The following is a 14,981-nucleotide window of genomic DNA, read 5'->3' as shown; positions in this document are numbered from 1 at the left end:
TCTGAACAGGCAAGAAAAGAGTCCAAAGCACTCCAGGAGATAGACAGCTTGCAGAGACACAGGGATGAACTGAGCCTGGATCCTCAGTGGTTATAAAAGGATCTCTCCTTGTAGAGGAAGACCTCATTTCAGTCAACACAAGGGAGTTTAGGAACTACTTAATGTTACGTTAATGTAACAACTATTGTAGGTAACACAGATGAAAAGGAATAAAATGAAGATACTAATAGATGAATTGCCACTAGGATATACATTTTGTGTCATTGTCACAAAGGACACACAGTTGAAGATACTAATGTTCACTAATTAACAACCTAATCAAAGTCAACTCTGTTTACCCTGCCATCCAGGCTAATAGTGTAGTCAACAGTGTGAGTTGACATTTCAGGACTTTTTCAAAGATGTAGTGAAATTTCAGGTATAGTGAAATTCCAGTGCTCAAAAAGTACATATTTTCTACTCATATGTGGAATCTAGACCTTCATATAAACATGTACAATAATACATATTTTATTGTACATATATAGAACATATTTGTAATGTGGAACTCTTAGAAGGTACTATGTAGTGGAAGGATAAAATATATTACCGAAAGGTGGAGAATATTTAAATTATATATATATTATACATATATATATATATATATATCAGTATAGAACAAGCAAACTCACTGACTAATAATGAAGGGAGGGGAAAACAGAGAGATGGAAGGGATAAATCTTATTAACAAAATAGATATATTTGTGAACTGTCATGGTGAAACTTGTTTAAATAATCACATGCATCTAAAAAGTGAATGACAGGAATAGAAAGCAGGTCCTGTATAAAGAGAAAGGTGTAGAATTGGCAAATGGAAAGGGTGAAAGAGGGCAAATAGGATACTTTAGATACATTGATAAAACAATGTAACCACTGTTGAAATTAAAGAATTGGGGGGAAATGGTGGAGGGGCATCAATGGAGGGGTTGAATCTGATCAGGGTACACAGTGAGAAAATATGTATATGTCAAAATGAAATCCCCTGTATGACTAATGGATACTAATAAATACACTGGGTTTTATAATGGCATTAAATAATACTAAAGAGAAGAGTTTTAGAGAAATCTGGTGTTGATATAAAAAAGTAAATGTGGTTACTATGTAGTGGAGAGGGAAGAAAAGACATTGTGTGAAGATGAAAAATGTTGAAATATATTGTACCAGTATCGCAAAAAAAATCCATCCAAAGAGAATTGTCCATGCTATAGGCTGAAAGCAGGTCATAATCCCAACTGACCATATGTGACATTATATTGCAAATGGATTGTCTACAAAATAATCCTTGCCCCATATATAAAGGGTTGTACTTTTGGACAGAGAAATAGTGAATAACAGGATAGAGTAAGGGGGATGACCAATTTTAAGATGTGTATACTCTTCTAAAATCTGGAGGGGAGAGGTAGTGGCTGTGAAAACTGTCTCTAAACAGAAACAAGCTAGCCCAGAACCAGTTCAAGCAGTCCCATTTCAGAGGCACCCTGGAAGTGCCCCTTGATTACAGGTCATTATGTGAATAAATGCTTAAGTGGAGGGAGTTTAACATTTCATTTTCCCCCTCATATTCACCAAAGCAAATGTTGAGCACAGCTGGAAGGTGACTGCTATTTTACTTAGACTTGAAATACTATTAAAGAGGATTGCTCAAGCAACAATGACTAGCCACTGTTCTAGAAAATTCCTAGGTAGAAGTAGCTAAAATTTGACTCATCCAATCTCCCAAGCCATATCTTAGTGGTCTAATTAAATACTTTAAAAACATCATCTAGGGACTGGGAATGTGGCTTAGTGGTAAAGTACTTGCCTAGCATGAGTGAAACTCTGGGTTCAGTACCACATAAACAGAAAAGGCTGGAAATAGTGGTGTGGATCAAGTGGTAAAGCACTAGCCTTGAGCACAGAGAGGCTCAGGGACAGTGCACAGGCCCTGATTTCAAGCCCCAGGAGTGGCACACACAAAAAAAATCAACCAGTCGAATACTTCAGAGCTTGAGCTTCTGCAATAGAAACCTTGGACTATATTTCAGCTCTGTTGATTTTTGAAAACTTTTTCTTAAAGAACCTAAATTCCCAGATATGCTTTCCCAGTTTATGAAATGATTGTGTTTGTGGTACATATGAACTAAGTACACAGACAAGGCCTTTAACTCAAAGTGCACTTTTTAATAATGTCAAAATATGACAGCAATTGATAAAAAAATAAAATCTAATTTCAATTATGACTGTTCAATACATCAGACACTTCAGAAATTTCATATTATACTAGAGAAATACCCCAAAGCTTTCATCGTCTCTCTGTGCCTTACACCCCCATATTTTCCACTCCAAACCCTGACTTGCTATTCCTTCCACTAATATGAGACCCACGCTGGTTTTCTTACTCTTTCTCTAGCATGATAAATTCTTTCCTTAACTTCTTTTGTCCTCTTTTCTTCTTCTCTGTCATTCTTTCCTGGGGAAATCCTATCCTTCAATTCTTATCTAAATGTCACTTCCTCATAGACACTTTGGTTTCCCCTGCCACGGTTTGTCATCACACATCAAAGTTCCCCTTCACAACACTTGTAAAAATGAATATGATTTTTATGGTAGGATTGTCTTTATAATACATACCTCACCTGCCAGTCTTTAAGCTTTACAGAACCAGCACTTTCCTTCCTACTGTAGTTCTGCCCACTTCAAAGCTGAACACAGTACCTGGTTTGCAGGACATCCTCCTAATGGGTTAGCTATGCTGGCAAGCTAACAGATTGGTTCATTGGAATATCATCCAGGAAAATATTTATTTCTAACTTTTACAACCTGAAAAGAGTTAGCACAGTTTCCATGTGCCCAAGTGAATTAGGCAGGCACAGAAAGAAAAACTTAAATTTTTTGTCTTTCAGATCAAGTACCCTCTAGCTTTCCAATTATTAAGACTTTGGGTTGTGTCATTTTGTGGCTTTTTAACATGTAATTTTATTATCTTACCTCTCAAGATAATACTACAAACAGTTTTATACATTTATATATTTGATATGATAATTTTCCTGCTTAGTATGTGTATGAGCCTTTGTGTTTTTAAATGTGCAGAGAAATAAAGAGTGAAGAGAAAGACAAAAAGAGAGAGGGAGAATGAGAGGCATGTGGATACAAAACAGCCTTTTTTAAAGGCTGCTATCAGTGGTATATGTCTATAATACAAAATAATACTATAGATCTTAGAGAATCTTGATTCAAAGGCAACTGAGTAGAAAAATCCATAAGGTTCAATCTCCAATTAACCAGCAAAATATTTTTTGGAGGCATAGATCAAGTGGTAGATAGCTGCTATTTCCTCTTTTATGTATGTCTTCTCTGAAGTTATGAGATATTAACTTCTGTCCTATTCTGCTCAAAGCCCATAGTGGCTCTCCATAAATACTTTATTTAATCAGCATTACAGTCACATTAGAATCACACACTAAGCCATAATGGTGATTCACATAGCTTCATTTTCCTTCCTTTTTATAAATGACACATGTGTGAGAGAGGCTGTTCTATTATCTAGCTCCGAATACAATGAAGAATACAAATTTGAACACATTTTTAGAGGGAGACTCATTTGTGTGTCCAAATTCTTTAGTTAAACTACACAGAAGACCCAGCTGAAAAGTGCCAGTGAGCCCCCTTTCGAATTTACTAGCAGTGCTACATGACGGTCAGTGCAAATCAGTATGATTTTCAAATAAAGCAGAGCCATCCCTGGAGGGCAGAACAGAGGGATGGGAGAGGCAATAAAGATGCCTTTCTTCATCAAACAGCACATACAACCTGGACCTGAATTAAGACTGAAGATATCACAAACACTAATGAAGGTGGAACAACAGATTCATTTTGGGAAGGAATTTAAAGGAGTTGCATGATCGCAAAATATTGGCATAAAATTAATCACTGCCCCATGGTCACAGATCTACTATCTTCAGAAAGGAACCTAATTCATTTCAGTCCTAATCAGAACAGATAAACTAGAGTGCTGGAACATGTCTCAAGTGCAAGAACTCCTAAAAAGTGTGAGGACTTGAGTTTGAACCCCCTTTTAAAGGTTAATGTTTAAAGGTTAAATTATACTAATATCATAAAATAGAACACCTCATTTATTGTATTAAACATTAAAATCACACTATGTCTATTCAACCACTAAATGTTTTTATAAAGCAATGCCCAGCACACATTTGAATTGTGTTACTGTAGGGTTATTTTGTTTCTTGAGGAAGAATTCAGTGCATTTGGCTGTAGTTTCTCCATGTGAAAATCAGTGGTGTTCCCCATGACTTCCACTGCAGTGGAAAGAACTTAATTACTACAGTGAGAGGAGGTAAGCAACACATAATCCACACCCCAAAACATGTCTTGCTGAAAGGGAAACAAGAAGCTATGAAAACAGTCACAATAAATTCCAGTGGATCAAAAGAAAAGCAGAGAGATCATATTGTTCTATTAAAGTCCTCAATCTTGAGCGCTCCGCATGCTTTCTTTTCTAGGTTGCGGCACTGTCTCTCCTGTTCCTTCAGCCTTAGTATTGGTGATCAAGTTTTCCTTTAGCATTCCTCATGCTACTTCAGAGAGTACAGACATTTAAACTTTTTTTTGGAAAATGTTCACAGATAGGTCATTAAGAAGTAGAGTCATAGCTCTTCAGAAATTAGTTTTTAATCTCATTACAGTATACTGGTGTTTAGCTTTCCGTTTGATACTTAAATCATCTAATCCACTGAGCAGCATTCTACATCTTTTTATTACTCATTTTATAAATGAGAAAACTGTGGCTCAGTTATATTATGTGACTTGCTGAAGAAATGATGGAATTTCAATTCAGATGCTGAACTTGTACCATTCAATTACTCAGAGATTCTCTTGTATCAGATGAATCTCCTTAAGGGTTAGTAATGACAAACTGCTATATCAATCAGCTTGGGATTTTAAAAGATTCATTAGCCAAAAGCGTACGATATTATATACATAGATAACCTTAGAAATAATCACTTACCAGTCCACTATTTTGCAGTCATACTTTCAGATCTCTACTTTTCAGATTACAAATATTATACAAACCTTAATTAAATATGCACATTGAATAAACATAGCTTGAAAATAAAATTCTCTGAAAATTCTACCCATGCTAAGAAATTTGATGCATAAAATGATGACATTCTCCTGAGGATGTTAATACATTTGTCATTAATATTTATCATCTTTATATGGGAATCAAAAATACATTGATTGTTTTTCAAGTGTGTTTTTTTTCATTTATTATATCTAGGGTTTATTTCACTTGAATATGTATTACCTACTCTATGCTTTTCAAGATCTGTTTAGTTGTTGAGTATGTAAAAAAAAATTCACCTTTATGTATACTTACAATACTCATTGGTTGTCCTAGCAAAGAATCTACAAGCTTTCTCACAGTTCTGCCCTCAATCACTTGTAGTAAAGTCTATGTAAACTAAATCTAAGCGATATGAATGCTGTCTCATAAATTTATGCCCCCTTATGAGGGAATAAACATATTCAATTTTTATAAACATGTAGAAAAATGCTCTCAACAAAAGATTAATTCCACCAATACCATGTTTATAAGCAAACAGACATATTTTAAGTCTCTGAACCTGCATACTCAAGAAATAAGCAGCTCAGGATCCTTATGTACTCTAATGGGAAAGGAAAAGCAATGCTTGCCACATCCAATTAATTCCTTTAAAGAAAAAATAAAATAGGATGAATGAAAACCTGTCAAAATTTTTTATTTAGAGATCCAATATTTAATTAAAACAAAGTTTTTACATGTAATTAGAGCAAGACTGTGATAGCAACTAACTCCATATTAAAATTGGGTATTTTTTAAAGGCTTGCAATGACACACTTGAATGCACAGTATTGTGCTTCAGATAATAAAGTGAGAGTTCTACCAGCAACAAAGGAAGATTGTTCTAGAGTTGTGGGTCATACTAGTGTTCCTCAGTGACCAGCCTACACTGGATCCTTCCTCAACACTCATTACATTTTGGGAGTTCTATTTAGAGCTCCATTAACATAAGTTACTTCTTGCCTTCACTCATTTTTCAAAACAAGTTTAAAAGAATATATATCTCAAAAATATTACATTGCCCCATTTGTAAGGAAATGGAAGGACTTGGAAAAAATTATACTAAGTGAAGTGAGCCAGACCCAAAGAAACATGGACTCTATGGTCTCCCTTATTGGGAATAATTAGCACAGGTCTAGGCAAGTCACAGCAGAGGATCACAAGAGCCCAATAGCTATACCCTTATGATCACATAAGATGATGCTAAGTGAAGTGAACTCCATGTTATGGAAATGATTGTTATATCACAGTTGTAACTACTTTCAACATCCCATGTGTATCTGTAGTTTCTACTATTGATGATGTTCGTGTATCACCTTCTTGTGATTGTATCTACACTATCTCTGTAATCTTATTTGAGTGTATGGGAAACAGTGTGTACTGGTATTAGAATTAAGAAATTCAAAGGGAATACCAAAATTGAGAGACAAAGGGTAAAATAAAAGAAACAACAACAAAAGCAATACTTGCAAAACTGTTTGGTGTAAGTGAACTGAACACCTCAGGGTGGGAAAGGGGGAGGGGGAGGCGGGTATGAGGGACAAGGTAACAAACAGTACAAGAAATGTATCCAATGCCTAACATATGGAACTGTAACCTCTCTGTACATCAGTTTTGTAATAAAAACTTAAAAAAATAAATAAAAGGGAAGCATAAAATTAAAAAAAAACAAACTTAAGTTAAATTTAACACTGCTCAGTTGTAACTTTTCATTTGTCATACAGTTTTATCACTTCCTTTTTGTATGCATAATGTACTTTTTGTGGAATAATAAAGTATTGGCCATATAAAAAATATTAATCAAAGTTAATTTATGTAAAAATTGTGGAAAGTGGTTCTTATTCCTTAATAATTTTAAAATATAAAGTATTTTCTCTTCCTTGATGATTTTAATACCAATAACTCTAATGAATAATGTCTTTTCACAATAAACTTAAGTGCAATTTCTTGCAAGGTGTACTCACATTAAAAATATGCTGTATGCCAGTGCCAGTGGCTCATGTCTGCAATATTATTCAGGAATCTGAGATGCAGAAAAATCTCAGTTCAGGACCATGTTAGGCAGAAAAGTTTGGTAGAGTTCATTGCTAAACTAATTGCAAAAAGCCAGGCTGGAGGCTTGGTTCAAGAAGTAGAACACCAGCTGGCTAAGCCAAGTGAATTTGAGGCCTTGAGTTCACACAGAGTATCTGGGTGGATTTGATAGGACTTGGTTGGACTTGATAGCAATTAGGTTAAACTATTTTATGTTCTCTCCCAATACTGTTCAATTTCTTGATTCAAGTTTTCTGGGGTTAGGATTTGGAATTCCCCAATTATACTAGTATTCTTTGCTTTGCTGTTAATCTTTACCATTGTTAACTGAAGGTAAAGGCCAATCTAATAAACCATTGGAATGAGCATTTTAGGACAAATTGAATACTGCCTTACTAAGCAGAAACTTTGCTTTGCATACTTAGTTTCTTAATCACACTTCTAGTTTAATTGACATAATGTATGAGATTTTTAATCAAAAACAAAACTATTTTATTCAAAATTTTTATTCAAATATTCTGAATTTACAATAAAGTACGAGAAAAGAAAATTTTCTATATGACAAAAAATCATATCTACAAAGATGACCAATAGAAAGTGTTTGCTAAAACATAAAAGTGATTAATCTTATTCTTCAGGCAAAAAATTAGCCAAATGGGATTGGTGTGTGTGTGTGTGTGTGTGTGTGTGTGTGTGTGTGTGTGTGTGTAGTTGATTTTTAGTAAGTGATTTGAATTTATTAGGACTCATGAATAGTTAAATATTAAGTTAGAAATATTTTGGAAACTTGCTATTTAAATAAATGTTGTGAAGGGAAAAGAACCCCAGAACCAAGTGTCATCACAGAATAATCAGCTACTGAGAGGATATTTTAAAAATCAAGACTTGAATAAAAACAGACTCTCACAACACATGGAGACTGCTTTAGGAAATCAAAACAGCAGTTGTTCCTAAAGGGCAACCTGCTTGCTGGAGATGGACCATGTGCCTGACAGGGGAAGGGAAGGAATACTTCTCATGTTGATATCAGGCTATTCATTCTCCTTAACATCTGAAGACGCAACTTCTCACCATGTCCGGAGAGAGAAAGGAAATGAGAAAAGGGAAAGAGAGTAATAAGTGACAGCCCAGAAGCAATTGCAGCAGGAAGAGATGCTGGGGCAGGCATGGAGCTGCAGCATCTTTGCACAGAGAATGAGAATGGCCCCTGGGCTTCTTTGCTGTGAAAAAACCCTTCTCCTCTCAGGGAAACCAGGTCGATGCCACTACTATGCCCCAAATGGATGGACTTGGTGACACCCAGCAGCAGTGGCTGAAATGCAGTGAACAGAATCACGTGACAGGGATGACCACTGTGTGAACCACTGCCTAGCAACAAGGAATCTGCTGCTGTGAGCTGCCCCAGGGCTCTGCCCTCCTTTCTAGAAACACACACACACACACACACACACACACACACACACACACACGCACACACAGAGGAAGAAATTATTGTTCCTGCTATTCCACTGTTTGGCCCATCATGGAATGCTTTGTTACTCCCATTCTGCACAATTAACCCTTAAAGCAAAGGTGGCTCTTGCCTGCAATCCTAGCTCCTTAGGAAGCTGAGATCTAAGGATTGCATTTCAAGCCAGCCTGGGCAGAAAAGTCCTTGAGACTCTCATGTCCACTACAGTGAAACTGTGATTCATATAGAAAAGAAAAAGAAGCTCAGGGACAGTATTGCCCAGGCCCAGATTTCAAGCCCCAGGACCAGCAAAAATAAAATGAAGAAGAAGAAAATAAACCCTCTAGGCATACCTATTAAAATTTTAAAGAATATTTTCTGCTTTATAAGCCAGAGGCTTTTTCTGTGTCTACATCAGGCACTAGTTAGCACTATATTATTACTCTCAGAACAACAGTAAAATCTATATTCAAATTCAGAAGATGTATGCTGAAGATATTAGTTTCCTAGATTGAATTGGAAAGAGACATGTGTTTTGTCTGCATTTCCATGAAAATAAGAATAAGCATACCAATTATTCAAGTAAAAGCAAGAAGTGACTTTGAAGTATTGAAAGATGGATATTCATTTTATAAGACTTAATTTCCAATTACCGTTATGTGTATGCATGGGTAAATAGGCAAAGAGATAAGATTCACAGTGACAGACTGAGGGAAGAGGAAAAATTCTTCTAGTTCAGATGACATCTGGGCTAATCAAAAAGCAGTCAACATTTAGAAAACATATATTAAATTCGTATGGAGTGAACTCTCTGGTAGTGCTGGACAAATCCATATGAATTTAATACCAGTGGACTCTTAGAACCGAAATTTAAACTGTAGTCTAAGCTTCCCAAGAATCAAATCCTTTGAAGTAATTGACAAAAATCAACTATTCAGATGACAAAAAGAAATAAGTGAACAAACATAAAACAATGCCAACATGGAGGGGTCCACTGGTATTTGACCAGCAATCAAATGCATCAAAATATCATTGAATGCTTGTAAATTAAAATTAAGAAGGTATATTTTTCCTTACTGAATATACTAAAAACTAAGTAATCTGTCTCTCAGCTAATTCTTGTTGGATTCACACACATGTGAGAACCAATATGCATCTTAACTCAAATAACTTGATACATCCTAAGAATAAATTTCATCTTAAATCTCATGCCATATTCACTGAAAACGTGTGCCTAGTCACAAGAAAACAACCCACCAGTGCCAAGGTAGGCAGGGTTCTACAGAAAGAAGGGCTGTTCTAATAGTCTATTTCAAACTCACTTCTGAGTATTTCATCCCATGCCAGGAAGTTGCAAAAATCTGTAGCTCCTTTTCTCTGTCTATTCTTTCCTCTTTCTTTCTTATTTTAGACCCAGTCTAGTCTTAAGCTAGGTTAATTTGGCTGTACTGGTGATTAATTGTTGGGTTCAGAAGTCAATATCTTGTGCCACCTTATATCTCTTTATATTTCTGTGTGCAATCTTCCACAGATATGTGTATCTAATGATGGAACAAAAACATGCCCTCTCCTGGGTTTTCTCTTATCACACCAAACAGTTCTCAATATTCCCTGGGGTAGTGATAGGTATAAAGCAGTTAAGTTGAAGAGAAGCAAGTTGAAAGTGACTGAGTGGTGGAAATACTGTAAAACATCTCATTGAGAATAAATGACTTAGGGAAAATATTTTAATAAGGGGGGTCTCCTTTCTACTATCTTCAAGGTAATAAAAAGTAGTAAATAGGAGCTCACCTCACTCTGGGGCACTGGAGAAGAAGTTAAATTGTTAAATTACTTTTGCTAGTAAGCCTTTATGTTTTTTATTGCCAAAATGATGTACAGAGGGGTTACAGTTTCATAGGCCTTGGTTACATTTCTTGTAGTTTGTTACCTCCTCCCTCATTTCCCCCTCCCCCGCCCCTTTCCCTCTCCCCCCATGAGTTGTTCAGTTGGTTTACACCAAATGGTTTTGCAAGTATTGCTTCTGGAGTCGTTTGTCTTTTTATCCTTTGTCTCTCGATTTTGATATTCCCTCTCACTTCCCTAGTTCTAATATCAGTATATATAGTATCCAGTGTATTCAGATGAGATACAGTGATAGCATGGGTACAACCACAGGAAGGGATACAAGAGGATCATCACCAAAAGAAGCTACGGTTTCACATGGCATGTTGAAAGTAGTTACAACAGTGATATAACAATCGTTTCCATAACATGGAGTTCATTTCACTTAGCATCATCTTATGTGTTCATAAGGGCATAGCTATTAGGCTCTTGTGATCCTCTGCTGTGACCTTTGCTAATTATTCCCTATGAGTGAAACCATGGAATCCATGTTTCTTTGGGTCTGGCTCACCTAGTAAGCCTTTATTAAGCACCTTTTTTTGACTATTTGTTCCTCCTTTCATTGTACTGAGATGTTGGGGGCTGGGGAGGATTTGCTTTTGAACCATGGCTCTTAGATCATTCCCCCCTAGCTAGCTTTGAGTGAAGGACTGCCAATAAGATTGTCAGACTACCCTTGTGCTAGCACCTGCTGCCTTGAACCCAAAGCAGGACAGCCCCTCCAGAGGGCGCTGCCCTGTTAACTCAAGCTCGATTTACTGTAGATCTTGCAGGCACATTTACCAAGGCCAGAGTAGGGGCTCAGCAGAGGATTTGTGACCAATGTAAGCACATGCGTGAGAGACCGCCAGGACTGGTAACAGGGATTGGTCCAGCAGTGGTATAAATACAATCCTTTATTTTAGTGAGGAGGATGCTATCACTCACTAACCCAGACACCCTTATCACTAACCCTCTCCAACCCTCTAAGCAGGGTCTTCAGCTTACTTTGTGAGCCACTATGAAGAGAGTATACCATCTCCTACTGAAACTCTGGGGTTACAAAATTAAGTCCAAATTAAGACTTCCTTCTAGAAATCTGACTTGTCTGCTTTCGGTTCTCATTTTTAGTAGGATGCATGAACTGGTATGAGAAGAGTTGTAGATAGAGATAGCAGCAGTGATTGATCAGGCTTGCAAGAAGCAGAAGCAAACTCCTGAGCAGCTGAAGGAAGCTGTCAAAATCTCAGGACCCAGACCCAAACCTGAAGCAAAACAGAGAAAGCGCTAACCCTTCCCTGATACAGGCTTGTCAAATATCCAGAATTTATCTCAAAGTCATCAAAGCCAATCCACAGCCCCAACTGTCAAAACTTTAGCCCAACTCCAGAATGGAGAAATTGCAATACAAGCAGGTGCCACTCACCACTGCCCATTTCACCCACTGTACTACTTATCAAAAGACCAGCAAGGACTTAGAATAACTGCAGGAGTTTCAACGTGCCTACTTACGATTTCGGTGTAAATAATGCAGAAAAATCCCCAGCCAGCTTTCTGACAGAAGCCTAGAACTTCCTGTAAACAGAGTTGAAGCAGAAGCCCTACACAAGTAGATCAGTTAGAAAATGGTTGATAGAAGAATTAGAGACTTGGGGACTGAGAAAATCAATATTGGAACTGGCCATTGCTATAAGAAAAATCTTATTCAATCTTGCATGATCTTTGGAGGAGATTTGTAATTACACCTGAGAATTGTTCACTATGGACAAAGAAGGTAGAAAACATATCCATTGGACAACCCCCTCCAATCTCCTACTAGCCCAAATGGTTCTTTTTGCATTCATTCTTTGCCATCCCACTTCTGGGTTATATGAATATGAATACCAATCAGTGTTTGAGAATGTCAAGTAAGAGGACTCCATCACAGGAAGCATAGGATACTTCATATGATGGAGATGGAATGCCTGTGTGTACTTACACAGGCATGCTTAACATCTGCACAGAAACAGGTAAGCATATTAGTTGGAATAAAAGTGGAGCCAACATTTTCAAGTGATACTGAAGAAGTGTTTAATAAAGCCTCAGTTCAACTGAGAGAAGTTAGCATCCAAGAAAGAAAAAAGGAAACGTAAGAAATAAGTACCATGCTAAGAACTTTGCATTGTTACTATCTACACAGCACTCAAGATTGGAGGGAAAGAGTTTAGAAATCTAAGTTTCAGAAAGAAAGTGTGTGTGTCTGTAAATATCTATACTATTTTGTCAAAAAAAATTACACCAACAAATCTCAACCAAAAATATGACTGTTTTGAGACATTTGAGAAGTGAAGAAATCTTTAGGCTTCTCAATATTCAGGCTTCTAAAGAAGAAGCAGGTTGAGAAAATTGAAAAACTTAACTATTCCCCAACATTCATTACAGATGCTGCCAAAGAGGATGAAAACAAAGAAAGAGCATCTGGGAGATTAAAGCCAACGTTCCTTGGGTTCCTGAGAAAACTCTGCCAAAGAGAACAGGATACAGTCAAATTACCTCCCTCACCCCAGGGAAGGGATCTTTACAATTTCTGTTCAACATGATTTCGTAACTGCGATTTCATTCCTCCCTCCTCCTAGGGAGAATTTCATTGCAGCTACCTCGGCCCTATTTGAATATTATATATTGGATGTGTAAGAGGGCAGAGAGTTCATTGCATTTATCCAAAGGACTTGGGAGCAACAAGAAAACAACATCTGGACATGATGTGGAGAATTGGAAGACCACCCAGAACTCCTTAACTTGAAACAATCACTGTAATTGGATGGGATTTTGAGTTTTCTCCTTTGGAGAGTGTGTGTGTATGTGTGTGTGTTCATTCCATGTGTGAGAAGAAAGAGTAAGTAAACACTGAATGTATGGCCAATGTATCACTGTTAATAGGCTATTTAGACTCCATATTTCTCACCATTGTCTAGTTTTTCTGGAACTTAGCTTGAAAATATGAACACATGCCTAATCAGGAATGTGTGAAGAAAGGTAAGTCATTTCTGATTAAAGGCATCTAAGAGACACCTATCCCTTCCCCTGTGTCTTCTCCCGCTATTGCGAATGACTTTAGAGAGCTATATATTTTGTATAATGAAGGCTGAGTCTCTCCTTGGATAAGAATTGGCAACCTTTGATAAATAAGAAAAAATAAGTTAAAGGAATTGGCGGCCTTAGCAGCATCCAACATGACATGTTTTAGAGTTAAAGTTTTATTTTGTCAAACTACTGAGATATGATGACCCGCATCTTATTAATTACTATGACTTATATAACAAGTGGACAAAATATACAAATATTTTTATTTCAAATCTCATGCATTTCGATCACAGTGTGGTATGACATTTCATAGTTAAATTAGAACTTTTGGCATCTATCCATCACTGATTTAACCATGAGTCTTTGTGTGTTTCAATCAGACCTTATTTATCCATCAATATCAACCAAATCTATGAAATCTTGATCACATATTTTGTCCTTGGACTCTTCAACGATGTCTTCCCTCAGTACAATGGGGTTGCTTTAATCATAATTTTGAACAATCTCTTCTTTATTAAAATATTTATTTATTACAGGATATTGTATAGCTCATGGAGGAGACTGAAAACAATTCTAGAAGTGGTATGTCCAGAAATAGTGAAGAAAACCCTTTGTAGAAGTAGTTCAATAGAACTGCCATTGGTGCTAAGTTAAACAGAGATTCTATGGCTTTCAGTACCTACACTGATGATGTTGTGCCATTAGAGGTGGTATTCATACAATCTTTGTTGCATTGGAATTTCATTAGCGCTGCCACCAGCCAGACATGACCTACGTTTTTGCCAGCTTCTGCTTCAAAATGTAGCCTGCATCATAACTAAGATGTAGGAAAAATGAGTAAATGACTTTCCTAGAGAGGATCAGGAAGCAAATAATTTGGAGAATTTTCCAAAGACATAAAATTATGTGTAGGGGCTAGACGGCCAAGGTAAATGACTAGTATCCATTACTACTATGCACATGGTGTTTTTAATTTTTTATCATTTATTTTTGTCTTTAAATAATTGTACAAATGGATTCACAATTCAGTGTGTCAGTTCCTGGGTAAAATTTATCTGGACTAATGTCACCCCTTTCATCATTCTCCCCTACCCATCTCCCAGCCCTACATATACCTTCAATTTACCTAGTTCCGTTTTCACATATATGTTGAATATTACGATTGCATTTGCTCACCCTTGCTCTCTCTGTCCTCTTGCTCTTCAGTCCTCCCCTCTTCACTCCTCCCGACAAAAGTGTTCCAGCTTCCTAGTATTTTGTTAGATTTTTGGACCCCTCCCCTGCACATTCCGTACTTTAGTTAATATGTTTGTGGGTATAAGCCTATGGCCCTATATATGTTTACATGTATATGTATAATTTAGATCTAACTCCCATAGATGAGAGACAATATGAATCCTTTGCTCTCTGAGCCTGACTGTGCAGATAGTT

This window comes from Perognathus longimembris, chromosome 6 (genome assembly GCF_023159225.1).
Source record: "Perognathus longimembris pacificus isolate PPM17 chromosome 6, ASM2315922v1, whole genome shotgun sequence".
Taxonomy (NCBI): Eukaryota; Metazoa; Chordata; class Mammalia; order Rodentia; family Heteromyidae; genus Perognathus; species Perognathus longimembris.
This window is presented reverse-complemented; position numbering follows the sequence as displayed.